Source organism: Takifugu rubripes, chromosome 22 (assembly GCF_901000725.2).
Source record: "Takifugu rubripes chromosome 22, fTakRub1.2, whole genome shotgun sequence".
NCBI lineage: Eukaryota > Metazoa > Chordata > Actinopteri > Tetraodontiformes > Tetraodontidae > Takifugu > Takifugu rubripes.
In genome coordinates, this window is record NC_042306.1 from 8,391,954 (window position 1) to 8,405,971 (window position 14,018).

The following is a 14,018-nucleotide window of genomic DNA, read 5'->3' on the forward strand; positions in this document are numbered from 1 at the left end:
GCAGAACCAGGCTCATGTAGGGGGACCCTCCTGCTGATGGCCGGCTAGGTAGAGAGAGAGGAGAAGAGGGGAGACGAGAGCAGAGGAGAAGAGAGGAGAGGAGGGGAGACGAGAGCAGAGGAAGAGGAGAGAATAGGCAAACATAATCCACAGAGTACATACAGAAATACATTATTGTTAAGCTTCCTGTTTAAGACCGTGGAATTCCGAATGTTGAGCAGATCTGGACTGGTTAGGGTTCGAGGTTGAACCAATCAGCGTCGGGGAAACCTCAAGCTCCTCCCAGGGGTTTTTCAGCGCCAATTTAAGTACCCACCATAGAACAGTGACTCGGTCAGGACCCGTGAAGGTTCCTGTAAATGGCCATTTGGGGGAAGGTTCTTGCAGCGAAGACACGCAAGTTACCCTGAAGCTCCAGCTGTGGAGACACACTTAATGTCGTCAAATCCCCTTCCAACCTCGGGTGACCTAAACACCACAAAAAATGAGGTAAATTTATCCCGTTCTGTCAATTTGCACTTTAAATTCTCTGCTATCCGAGCCCGGCACAATAAATACCTGAACTAAGCCCAGAAATGTAGATGAAGTGGGTCAGGAGAATCCACCTGCCCCTCTGTGCAGGAATAATGTGTACCAGGCAGTGATGGTGGTGAGAGCTTCTTGAGCATCACCAGAAAAAGTAAATGCATTTTTGTGTCACATCCAATTAATCAGCACGATCCAGCCCGATACACACATCAGCGCTGCAGCTGATAATCATTGTATTCTTTGCCATTAGCGTCTTCCCTAATCATTATCCGGGAGCGGAAGAGAGGCAGAGGAGGTGAGTGAACCACGTGCAGCCATCAGGCACTGCAGTGCAGGATAAGCTATAAATAATAGACTTCCTCGGTGCTGCGAGAGTTTGGTGTGTCTTCGTGTTCTTTCGCACAGCCCATGACAGGGACCTGGTTGGCAATTATAAGATTCAGCCTCACTTATAAATGAATTTAGAGTAGCGGCTCGCAAGTGCTTTATTCAAATGCCAAGGTCTGTTTGGGGTTTGACAAGAAAACAGTAATGGAGTCCTCGAGGACATGTGCTTTGGGAAACATAAGAGGTGATGTAGATTTTCAAGAGAGAGGACATGTTTTTTTATGCACAACTATCATGAGCATAAATTCAGGCCGCATTCAAATATTCAACACGTTCTCATCCAAACTCATTGCATATTGATGGTTTGTCTCACATCTCACCCTTTATACTGATGCAATTCTACCGTTTCACATCTTTAGGTGAGTTTGTTTCTTTGGGATTAAGCACCGTGAACAGGATTAGTGACTCTGCTGTAGTCTCTGGAGACATCTAGCTTCCAAAAGTGTCTCCTTGTTACTTTTTCAGCTATGCAAAATCTGCTCTCCTGGTTGAAAGTCTTGCGTGGTCGTCCATTCAACCCTGACTGACACCCGACATGGAGATTTCCCATTTTGGAAAAGGATGACACGCTATGTTTCCTCTGTTTCACATTGTCAAGGGCTGAGGTGGACATCCTTGCATGCACAAGCACTCAAAACACTCAAGTGTCTGACAATTAAATGCATGTGAATGACCTAACATGAGGGCATAGACATTTGGAGATTATCTCTGATCCCAGTCTCAAAAAGCTGCATTTATTATCATCACTGTGCTGGTGATGTGCTGGAGCTTCACCAGTAACATCTTCAGGATTCTACAGCAGCTGGAGAACATCTCTTCCACAAACCTGCAAGCACAGTCACATATTCTGGCTCAAACTGGTTCTGAAATGCTCCTAGCATGAACTGGAGCTGCTGATAACGCTGCTGCCACAACTGGACTATTGTGACAAGCTCTTGTTCAACTAAATGACTCTGAGAGGTTCTATAGATTAAACAAATGCTAATGCTGGTGTTCAGTCCTAGAAACAGCCATAGAAACAAACAGGTCATGAGTAGATAAGAAGTATGTCTGATGAAGTGGTGCATAGTTATGCATGTGTTAACATTATTGCAGTGCTATATGTTCGGGCTAAAGTGAAATGTCAGGAGATGAGCTCGTTGTGGAGTTTCATGGCACTGGACAGGAAGAATCAGCACTATGTCTCTCTCCCACAGAGTAGGAGGAGGACTTTGTCTCTTATGGGGCTGCCTGGTGCCTTTGGATTCTCATGGATCCTCCTATCACCTTCACTGTGTCCTCCTCTTGTCCCCGGCCAAGATGCTGCATGTCGACCAGACTGTATAGAAGATGGCCAATGCCACCTCACACTCATAGAAGGTCCTCAGGAATGTCGCCTGAACTCCAAGTCACCTCTGCACAAAGACATCCTCCACAAAGCCCTATGACGCCACTGTGGTGTGTCTCTCACCTCCTCTGTCCCTGTTGGACAGGTAGTACAAAAGTGATGATGTGAGTTGGTGGTCTACTCCCACCTGCTCCATCTTGCCCAACAGTAAAGTGGGCTGAATGCTGTTGAAATGCTGGAGAAACCCCAGAGAAATCTGAACTCAGGACTTGGTGCAGGATGGATGAGGACCAGTCCCTTGTGCTGCAGCCAAATTCTTCCTATATAATTTCTTCCTGTCTCCTGATTTTTCCTCTCAGCTGAAGTCTCCAGAGATCAGCAGGGCCACTGGGGTGCTGTGTTTGCAGCCTGCTCACAGCTGCATGCAGGACTTCACAGAGCACGTCCCCATTAGCAGCGAGCTGTGATGTGCAGTACACAGTCACGACGGTGATATGAAAAAATGCCCCTGGGAGATGGTATGGCCTCATGCTAATGGCTACCAGTTCATCGTCCTTGGTGCGGAGCTGCTCCCAAATAGTGATGTGTCCCATGTTCCACCATCTTCTGTTGAGAAACACAGCCAGTCTCACTGCTTTTCTCTCAATACTTTACTTTGTTGTGTCATCTGGAAGCCATTTTACTTGGTGATCACATCCAGAGTTACCATTGTTAGCCATGACTCCACAAACAGCAGACTCGTTGATGTCAACATTGCATGCTCCTCAATTTATTTATTTTTTCTTCGGGGAGGAGGATCATATGGGCCCCATGAAGACAGATGGAATGACCAGTCAGGAATATGTCCACCCAGGAGGGCACTCTGTCCCGGCATGTCTCTTCCATGAAGCAGCCCCGAGTTAGCATGGAGTGCTAGCAGCTGGTGCCTGCTGTAAATAATGGGATGGGGCATGGTTCCAGGAGGGGTATGATGAACAGATTTGAGTTTGAGGTCCCTTCAGCAGGGAAGAGGGGGCTGCAAAGCAAAGATTTTGAAATTCGGCCCACACATTTTTAGGTCTCAAAAAGAGAACGTGCAAACCTGGGAAAAATAAAAGGCAACCAGGAGCTAGAAATTGCTTGTAAATTGCCTGAAAGCATTTCAATTCGATAGAACATTTCCGTAAAAAGGGATCAGGTTGTTGTTAGCTGTCAACGTGTGCGCTAAAGCATGGTGACAATTTCCCCATTAATTATTGGCCAAAATCACAAATCTCGAACCAGTGTTTTTTTTGTTGTTTTTAAAAAAAATCATTAATAAGACAGATATTATTTTCCACACAACTTAACATGTTCAGTCCATTTGAAAGCTGCTTTAAAAGAAAAAATCCTCACTGGATTAAATAGAAAAAAAGAAGAATTTTACTTTTCTGTGCAGATGTAAAAGGGTATTAAAGTCACCCATGCAGATTCCTACAAATACAGACAGATGCCATGTTGCCCTCATCCACCCGCTGAGCTGACTGAAATGTCAGCAAGACTCCTGTCCATGTTGGAGCTCACTCAGGATTAATGTACATATGAGAAACAATGGCGCTCTCGCTGTGCGCGTAGGCCAATCCTTCTCATGCCATCCTACTGTGGCAGTAGCAGTGCTTCCTCTCCCAGACCCAAACCGTTTGAAGTAGAGCGACTTGCTGCCCTGTATTTCGTCCATTCCTCCCAGAAGGTTCCAAAGTGCTGCAAACTGGAGCCGGTACTTTTGGTTAAGTCTGTCTGTCTTTCCTCGCTGAGGTCCCTGAGCTGCAGTTTCCAGTGAGTTGCACCAGAATGACGAGGACGAAGCATCTGGGTGATTTGAGTAAGAACTTCAGGGAGTGTGGAGCAGCTGCAGGCTTCGTTGATTCATCAAACACACAGTAAGTGATGCTTTCCAACAAATCACAGCACCACTGACTTTAATGTCTTTCTTGTAGCTTGAAACATCGCTTAAACTGATTTAAAACTGTATGCATCACATAACAACAGAAAGGTAAACCAAGAAGCTGGAGAACAGGTCCGTTAGGGCCCAGTTTGCTTCCTATTCTTTAAATACTTTGACTCCTTGACTTCATTATCCCTTTTGGGTTACAGGGAGGGTGCACAAATGGGTGATGCAGGGTCCACCCCTGGATGAGTTGTCAGTTCATTGCAGGGCCCGGTGTGAGCATTTGTGGGTTTGGTTCCTTGCTCAAAGGCACCTCAGCAGGTGTTCTGTCCACACTGGGGCTCAAACAAAGAACAGCCCATTCCTGCAATAGACTGAGATACCACAACCTATCCTTTAAACACTATTGCATCTAATATCATGGTAAAGCAACCACGCACCTACACACTGAACTTCCATCCATTAGGTTGATATGTCTCATTCACAAACAAAAATCCGTGTTTCCTTGTTTGGAATATGACCCAAAGTCTCAGTCTGTATCTAAAAAAGTAATAGCTAATATGAGAGGGGAGGTCTTCACCATTTTGGGCATCTGAATACATTAAATATATATAAGCTCAGCACAGTTTATGGATGTTTTACTGCGCTGGAAAAAGTTCAAAAGTTCTCTGACCAGGCTACCTGGCAGGGAAAGGTTGGTTTCTATGGTAACATGCAACAGCAGCAGTCTGCCTGTCATCAGACATGTCAGCTCCTCTTTCAGTCAAGCACAAAACCAGAACAGCACTACTTGGCAAGCAATAATCAAAACCCACTTTGTGCTGCAACCAATCAGTCATCGATTAAAATCCCTGCTGACTGACAACTTTGACAACACTGAACGGACCAAACACTGTCACCGAGGTCGAATTGGACAGGGAAGAAGCTACATGGAGAGCAGCAACTGCAGCCTAGGCTCCATATTTCTACCTCTTTTTGTTACTGTTATAGTTTACATTCCCGTGATGCAATGAGACGCTACGATGATCGCACGCTCCGCCTGATCAGCTGAACCAGTAAATCTTCAGAGATCTAATTAATTCACATCATTATGATTTTTTTTCCTCCCCTCATTATTTATAAATTATTTACAACATTTTCCAGTCACACAAAAAGACATGAATGCACCGACATCTAAAGTTTACACCGCGTGGGACTGAACTCACCAACCCACAGCTTTAGAGCACTGAGGCAAAAATGATATTGCACTTCCATCGGTCAATAATCAATTAGACTGGGACACGGTTACACAGCACGAAAACGCCTTCCTGCTCCAAGACGCCGCTTAAATACACCCCCTCCCCAACACACACACACACACACATATACGCTGAACATCAAATGAAGCAATAATTGTTGATTGCTGGTTGCTGTTGGTCAGCGGGTGACCCCCCATCCTACATGGGTCACATACAGCCGGTCATTTTTTAAAAAAAAATAGCACCAAATCAAAACTTCAACCAGCTGTTCTCAAAGTGAACCTTCACGCAGGTAAAATTACAGCTGTCGGGATTAGCTGCCATGTAATTGTGTTTGCTACAGCTGATTGATCACAGAGGGAAACTTTGAGTCACTACAGTGGAAAAATTAATTAACATGCCCCTGTGTGATTTTAGATAGGACGGACTGCATTCATTAATCCCCCACCACCACCCCCACCTCCTTTGTAAGCTGTGAGATTCCGTGTGAGACCACGGCTGATGTTTTTTTTTTTTTTTTAAATGTTTCACAGTTGATTGCAGTTGCAGCCTTTTGCATTAAATTACACCCAATTAGTGAAAAAGGCATTAATTGAGGGGGGGCAGGTGCAGTTTCAGAATGACTGCATCTTCCCAGTTTATCAGATTTAACTAGCAGTTAATTAGGAGTTAATTTCACATATATAAAGCACAGTATGAAAAAGGGAATATAAAAAATTCTGTTCACTAACTGGCTTCAGATAGGTTGATTATATATTCGCTCATCGTAAGGAGATATACACACATAAATATGAGACACATATATACAGTATCTTCAGCGACACTTTTTTTTAAATCACATATGATGAATTGGGAAGCTGAGTGGGAGCACCACTTCCTAACCTCCTCACCTGACAACATCCAACCAGACATGAAGGGGGGAGCTTCCACTCTTCATTGGAATCTAAATATTCACTAAATTAATAACAATCAATAAACCAATTTACCAACATTTCATTGAAGTGATGTTTCCAACTGTTAGAGCACATTAAAGGAGCAATAAGAGAAATTCATAATTTCTAGGTAGAAGAAATTAAAAAAATGTAACTATGCCATGGCCGCCTATATGATGGCCGCCTCCCTCCTCTCGGAGCCCGTGGCCTTCCCAGCAAATGGGCCTATTTTGGGGTCAAAATGGTGGAGAGCTGAACCAACCGTTTACCTGAAGATGGCCAGGATCTGTCATTGCCTCAAAGAAATAACAGCAGTTGTTGAAGACATTGTCGGATCAAGAAAATGTTCCACAAAATGGTGGTGTGGTGTTCGCACTTTGCAGATCTTCCTTTACAGCTGAGACAAAGGGACCAGAAGGGACCGTAGAGAATTTCAGGTTCCTTAACCTAACTGGAAAGCACTCATTTTTAAAAGATAGCTCGCAGTGCCAGGACATGAGACGGGTCACAAATCTGAAAGGCCTCCATTATGAATCAGTGGTTGAAGAGGCTGTATTTTCAAACCGCACGTGTCCTTGCAGTTGAAAGGGTACAGCTTTGTGGCATTGTCAGTCACTGAAGAGCATGCACACCAAGTGCATGCATTTACATTTATATACACACATTTAGCTAATACACTTGTCCCTTTTCTTATTGACAGCAAGAGCAACAGTGGCTCTGGTTTTGCAGGAGCACTTCACGAGCAGCGCACAGACGTCGGCACGGAGTATGAAAAATTGTCCTTGGAAAAAGGACAGGACGAACTATTAGAAACACAGCACCAGGGGTTTGATGGGTTTTCTTTTCTTTTACTTTTCATACACAAAAGTGTGAGAACTAAGCCCAAGCAGGATGTCTATGTTCACTAATACATGTATGGTCTGTCTACGGCATATAGGGGAGACATGCCATGACAGTCCTGCTGCTCAGACCCAGAGAATTTTGCACCTTTGAAATAAACTATAGAGACATAATCATGAGGTGATGAGCCCGGAACAAAAGATCTAATTCTTAATTGTACTTTTACAATTTTAAATTGCATTAATGTTTTGGAAGGCTTTCAAAATTTATTTAATTGGTGTGGAATTTTAAATGAACTCTTTATATCTGCTGCTGCTGAGGTTCACCTCTTTAAGCAGTGAGATAGAGGGAGCTAGTCCAGACCAGGGAGCACACAGCACTGATGAAATGGATCCCACTGAGCTCTCTGCAAAGAAAAAAAAGATCTCTTAAATTTTAAATTTATATCATCTCTTTGCTGATGTGTTGCTGCACACAGAGAACAAATTATAGGTTTCATTCTGTGAACAGCTTTACCAGCCTGGACAGAAAGAATAGGCAGCACCATCATTACCGCATCAGGAATCGAGTAAATGGCGCCCGATGATCTCTGCATAAAGATGGGCGATAATGGACCCCACAGGGTTCAGGACAGGAGTCAAGAAGGTACCCAGTAAAAATAAAAACATGGCATGACATCCATCCATCCATCCATCATCATCCTTCCATTCGTTTTCTCCTTCTTTGGTCTTACATCAGATGTGCCGCACATTTTCTTCCAGGGGCCACAAAGAGCACAATTCATAATAATCCATAAATGTTACGAATAAGAGATAGAGGAATTATACAGTATTTTTTATAGCAAAAGAAAGTTGTTTATTTCACTACTCTCGTTTTAACAGTGTGCTCCCGGTGGACTAATTAGAAAGTGCAGTTAATGTCATTTTTTAGATTTTGCATTTTTCCCACAGGTCAGATCGGATGCTAAGGTGGGCCAGTTTTGGCCCATGGCCAGTGGTTCTGACACCTCTGCCTTACAGGGCCGCACGGGGCTGGAGCCAAGCCCAGCTCCCTTTGGGCAAGAGGCGGGACCCCGAACGAGCTTTCAGCTCATCACAGGGTCAACATGGAGAACAAGCATTCACACTCACATTCACACCTGAGGTCAATTTAGAGTCAGCAATTCACCCCAAACACATGTCTGTGGTCTGGGGGAGGAAGCCAGTGGACCCGGAGAGACTAAATCAAACATTTAACTGATGAATGAAAATGTGTAAAAGGAGGTCTCCTTTTGGGGGATGTGAATTATAGGGTCAATAATAGTATGTAAATGTAAGTAATCACATTTCAGTGAATCAGTAGAGAAGAATTTCTCACTTTTTTCTTTCTCTGACAGAAAAAAGGACATCATCACCCCAATAATCACAGGGTCAGACCGCGACCTCGCAGGGCACACACACAGGCCACTTGCACACTCACACTGAGAGGAAATTATTTGATTTAAATTGTCACCAGCCAACCATGAGTGCATGTTCCTGGTTTGTCTGAAGGGCCGGGGAACATGGGGCACATTCAAAAGCCCAGGTTGTGACTGAACCCAGAACCATTTAGCCCAACCTGTGCTAACTACCTCCTCACTGCATATATCCACTTTTTGTATACATTTTTTTTTTGTAACTGCACTGTGTCAGTGACTGAACCACTGGCAGAGAATGAAGACATTTGCTTTGTTTTTCTTACAGGCAGGAAATAAAAGACAGGGGTTGCTATACATGGGTGGAAAAGTCAGATATCTGCATTGATTTTTTTTATCTTTCAGTTCCCCCCACTATATATATCTATATATCTATATCCATCTATCTATCTATCTCTCTCTCTCTCTCTCTCTCTCTATATATATATATATATATATATATATATATACTATCTATCTCTATAGATAGATAGATAGATAGATAGATAGATAGATAGATAGATAGATAGATAGATAGATAGATAGATAGATAGATAGATAGATAGATAGATAGATAGATATCTCGAGAGGGAGAGACTTTATTTCAAGTGTCTAAATTGCACAGATTTATTTCCAGTCATGCAGATCTCGACGCCAATTAATAACAAGAGCCCTGTTTGTTATAGGACATAGGGTTTCATTTGGGTTGTATATTTAGATTATAGATCATAATATTTCTCTTATTCTCTGTCTGTCTGTGTCCCTGTCTCACTCTCTCTGTCTCTCTGTCTCTCTCTCTCTCTCACACACACACACACACACACACACACACACACACAAACGCTGTACATGCGGACTTTTACCACCGGGGACTCTGACAGTGGGTGTTCTGTACAGTATGAATGTAAAGGCGCATGGGTCCATTCTCCGAGACTCCGTGTGCAGCCACATATCGGACCAAACAGTTACTGTTGTGCTCGCACGGTTCAGCGAGTTATGGAGAAATTGCGCGCTGTAAAGAATTATTGTGGGCGATTGAGCGACAATGTCGCACAGAGGCAGAAAGAAGCGCGCAGAGACGGGCAGCGTGGACAAAGGTGCTCAACACACACAGAGCGAGAGAAAGAGAGGAAGAGAGAGAGATCAGTGCGCAAATAGTGTTCATAACTAAGTGAAAATATGTGAACAGTTCCACAGGCGCCCGCGCAAGCATACTGCTTGAAATAACATAAAATGTTCTTAACATCCAATTTCCTCACATGCACATTGAACTTGCGCGCTGTCACACGCACGTACACACACGCACACACACACACACACACACACACACAGGCTGCAGTCGTCTGTGGTGCTGAGGCAGCAGGCTGCTTCAGTCACTTCTCCATCCTCACCTTCTGCACATCCACCGCGGAGCCCGCATCTCAACACAGCCTGCTGTCTCTCCACACCACAGGGGCGCCTGGCACCCATCTCAGCGCACACGCAGACGCACACTCACCCAGGGCGTGAACGCGGATCCTCCCCGTGTGCTTCTTCTGCGTATCCGCGTATCCAGTTAAAAAAATAAAATAAAAACGGGGGAAGAGACGATGATAAACTGGAAGGCAGTCAAACGCCACCGACTTTTCTTCCTTCCTCTCTTTCCCTGCGTGGCTCACTCCCCCGCTCTTCCTCTCTTCCAGAATTAAAGCTGGAATAATCCTGGCATTGTCCCGTTCGTCGATAAAGAAGTGACGAAAGCAACCAAGACAGATTTACACTCGCTACTGACTACAGATGCTCCGTGTTCAAACAGTCTAGTGGAACAGACCCCGGCGTGGATAGAGTTGCCAAAAGTTTGCTCTTGAAGTAATCCTCTATTTTCAGCAGGATAGTAACGCACCTGCGGACGGAACCGAAGCGCGCAGGTGTCCGTCAAGCGACCCTCCACCCCCGAGCCTGTGCGCGCTTTTATTTCCCAGTCTGCCGACTCTCTGAGCGGCACAGTCATGCAGTTTCAAAACCCAGCATGTCTCTGGGAGTCGCTCTGGATGGCGCGTTTCTTCACCAGCTCCTCTCGCTCTCTCTCCACTTTCTCCTCTCCTTTTCTCTCCATCCTTGCAATGTGAAGCCACGCCCCACCGGATGGTAATTGGCTGAGGGCTGCAGAAAAAGAGAGGGGCGGAGGTGAAGCTGCAATGATGCCAACAGAGAGAGACGTGTGTGTCTGTGTGTGTGTGCGTGCGTGCGTGCGTGTGTGTGTGTGTGTGTGTGTGTGTGTGTGTGTGTGTGTGTGCGTGTGTGTGCCCTAAGTTTTAGACTCATTCATACCGACTTCAGCTCTCCTGGCGTCGTTTTTATGAGTTACTTATTTGATTTGAAAGTAATTATAATTAGTACGTCACACCTCCCGATTCTGTTGAATTGTATTATTCTTTAGAATTCTGACTGAAAAATAATTAAAGAAACATGCTTAATGATTTACAGTAATCATTAAACCAATCCAGAGTTTCATTTACTAACATTTGGAGATTTGTACTGCTTTGATAGTGAAAATATAAAGAACCTGAAAATGACAAAGTGGTTGGAAGATGATGGCGATGGAGGTGTACTGTATGCTAAAGATCCGATCCAATGCTAGCTGTGAAATAAACGTACTGCATCCATAATGGGAGCAAATTAGGTCGGCAGGCCTCATACTGAAGCGGTGCAACAACACGTTAGTGGCAGGAGGAAGTACAAAAAAAAAGCTCTGACAGCTCCTGGGAGAGGTTGTGATTGATGGCAATGCTTCAGGGAGCGTTTCAATATGAACTTGGTTAACTCAGAGCCACACAAAGCATTCATCACATGCTGCCATGCAGGATTGAGATGCTCAACTGCAAGCTAAGCAGCGTTTTTTTTTTTTTTTTTAGATAGGCACCTGGGGAACATCTTCACAAGCCCAGCGACTTCCTATTTGCAGCTATTTTTAAGGTGTAACTCAACTGATCTCAAATGCTGCCACAAATCAAAACGTTTACAGCATCAACTTTGACAGGTCAAACGCTGTACGCTATGCTATCTGAAATTAGGATGCGGCTATGATAAATGTAAAAAAAATAATTCTAGTATTGGATATAATCTTTACATTTATTCACAGGTTCAACAGTTTTAAAATAATAATAAAAATGCATCTGCAATTATTGATATTTAAACAATCATTTTTTTAAGTTTATAGATTTTATACAATTCGTTTCTTTTGGTCAATTCTTGGGTGTAGATGTATTTTGGTTTGGTTTCTAACACCTTTCTATGTCACTTTATTAATTTTGAATGAATAAAGGATTTTTTTATTTTCTCTATCTATAAAAACAATAAAAATGGAAAAATGCCATTCATATATCAAGAAGAAAAATGAAAGTATTTGTACACATCTGAAATAGGAGGAAAACACAATTTTATGGTTTATATCATCCTATTTCAGAGGGTGGAGAACTTCACTGTGATTAAAGAGAAAGCACTAGACCAGTTTAGGTCAGATGTATCAGACAGTTTGTTCACATTAATAATACTTCCTCTTGTAGTGGGGTAAGTCTTGGAGTTCCACAAGGTTATGTACTTGGACAAATCCTTTTAACGTTGCATGCTCCTGTTAGGAAATGTTATGTAGTGTCCATTTATTTGTTCCTTCTATCCTGAACAATTGTAATTTTTTGCTATTAGGATGTCAGAATGATTCTTTGAGCAGAATTGGTCCAAAATGCTACAGCTAGAGGTCTGACAAGAATAGGCAATCATCTCAATACAGCTCTGCTCTGCTGGTATAATTCATGGCTTTCAGAATCTTTAAAAGGAAAATGAGTGGCTGGATCCCCTGCTGTTGAACTCTGTCATCCAGTACTCATCAGGCCCGATGTGCCAGGAACATCTATAAAATAATTCCAAACATTATCTCTCTAAGTAGCTCCTTGAGGGGATACAATAATTAATTTCACCCACAGTGCAAACATTCCAGATCTAGATCCAGCACACCACTCATGTTGGACTTTCAGGTCCACAATGGCCAATTTCATCCAAACACATCCATCAGCCAAACTGCAGTAATGATGTTTGATCATTTTGTTCCTGATTATTTTGAGTAAGGTTGGATTTATTTATGAACAAGATGTCCTTTCTATATCACTTTTGGATAACTGCATGTCATTCCATATTATTTTTTATTTTTATTATTTTTATTATTATTATTATTTGGCATTAATATGCTATTAAATCAGACTCACTCATGTTATATGTCATAAGTATGAATTATATCACAGGAGAACAGGATGCCTGCAGTAGCACTCTCAGGTCATACAGCTTCAGAGGGTCAATGGCATCTGAGATACCCTTTACAAAAGCATACAGCTTAACAGGCTTATTTGAAGTGTTTATTTGTTTTGCCACATTTATGTTCATTAAGGGAAAATCATTAAGTAATTTTCTGGTGAGAGAACCCCCAAAGCTCCAATTGGCAAAATGACCCAGTAAAAGTGGGGGGAAATCTCGGATGTGCACTTTGGTAACGCAGCACTTTGGCATAGTTAACGCATTCTGCAGCAAAATGAGTTTTAAAGTTTGCTTTTTCAGACAGGAGGTTTTGTCCCTTGGCCATTTTCTGCTTCTTTCAGCCTTTCAGTATTTCTCCTTGTTTTCCCTAATTTATTACTTCATTTGAAATCAGTTCACCTTGATTGTGCACTCTTTAATAGCTCCTCGTGTACAAATTGAATGTGAGTTTATTCAATCTTTTTCATCATACCACTGACATCAGCCTTCCCCAAACAGATGGCGACTTAAAGCTCAGATGTCAGAACCATATAATGGAAAGGAGAGCGAGGATGACAGCAGCTCACACAAAACCACAGGATATGTGTTTTTGTTTCTTTCTGCTTTCAGAAAGACAACACCCACTCAGTTGTCCAGCTTAATCTCCCTTCTTGATGATTAATCTCTTTTGTCCATTGTATGACTGGTTATAAAATGGATGACAGTAGTGACATTTTTCTGATCTTCAATACAACCGCCAGTAAAGGCCCTCCACATGTCCTCATTTGGTGGAAAGCGTACACACTCATGCTGCATTAGCTCACAGCTTCAACTTCAATTCAATTTAAAAAGCAGTTTTCAATTCTATACCTTTGTAAAATGCCAAAATGTGATACATAATGTTGATCAACAGATGATACAAAAGGAAGTTTTGGTGCAACTGTTAGAGTTAATGTAAAAATCTGAGAAAGAATTAAATATACAAAGTGAGGCTTTGCTTTGCCTTATGGATAATTGCTATGAGGGCCTAGCTTCAACATGAAATGTGACAGAGCAGGAGAGCATGTAGACCAGAACCATAACACCAAATTGATGTTAATAAACTGAACTGGCCCAGCTTTCACACAGTTTAAGTTCAGCTTTCACACACATCAAGGTCTTT

General features: G+C 42.8%; 1 protein-coding gene across 1 annotated transcript in view; it reads right to left on the reverse strand.

Moving 5' to 3' along the window:
- Positions 1 to 10,653, reverse strand: part of brinp2 (bone morphogenetic protein/retinoic acid inducible neural-specific 2) — a 125,670-nt gene extending 115,017 nt beyond the window's left edge. Inside the window, exon 1 of the mRNA XM_011616381.2 lies at positions 10,089 to 10,653. The gene's annotated coding sequence lies outside the window, so the exon portion shown is untranslated. The remainder of the gene's footprint in view (positions 1 to 10,088) is intronic.
- Between the last annotated feature and the right edge of the window lie 3,365 nt (positions 10,654 to 14,018).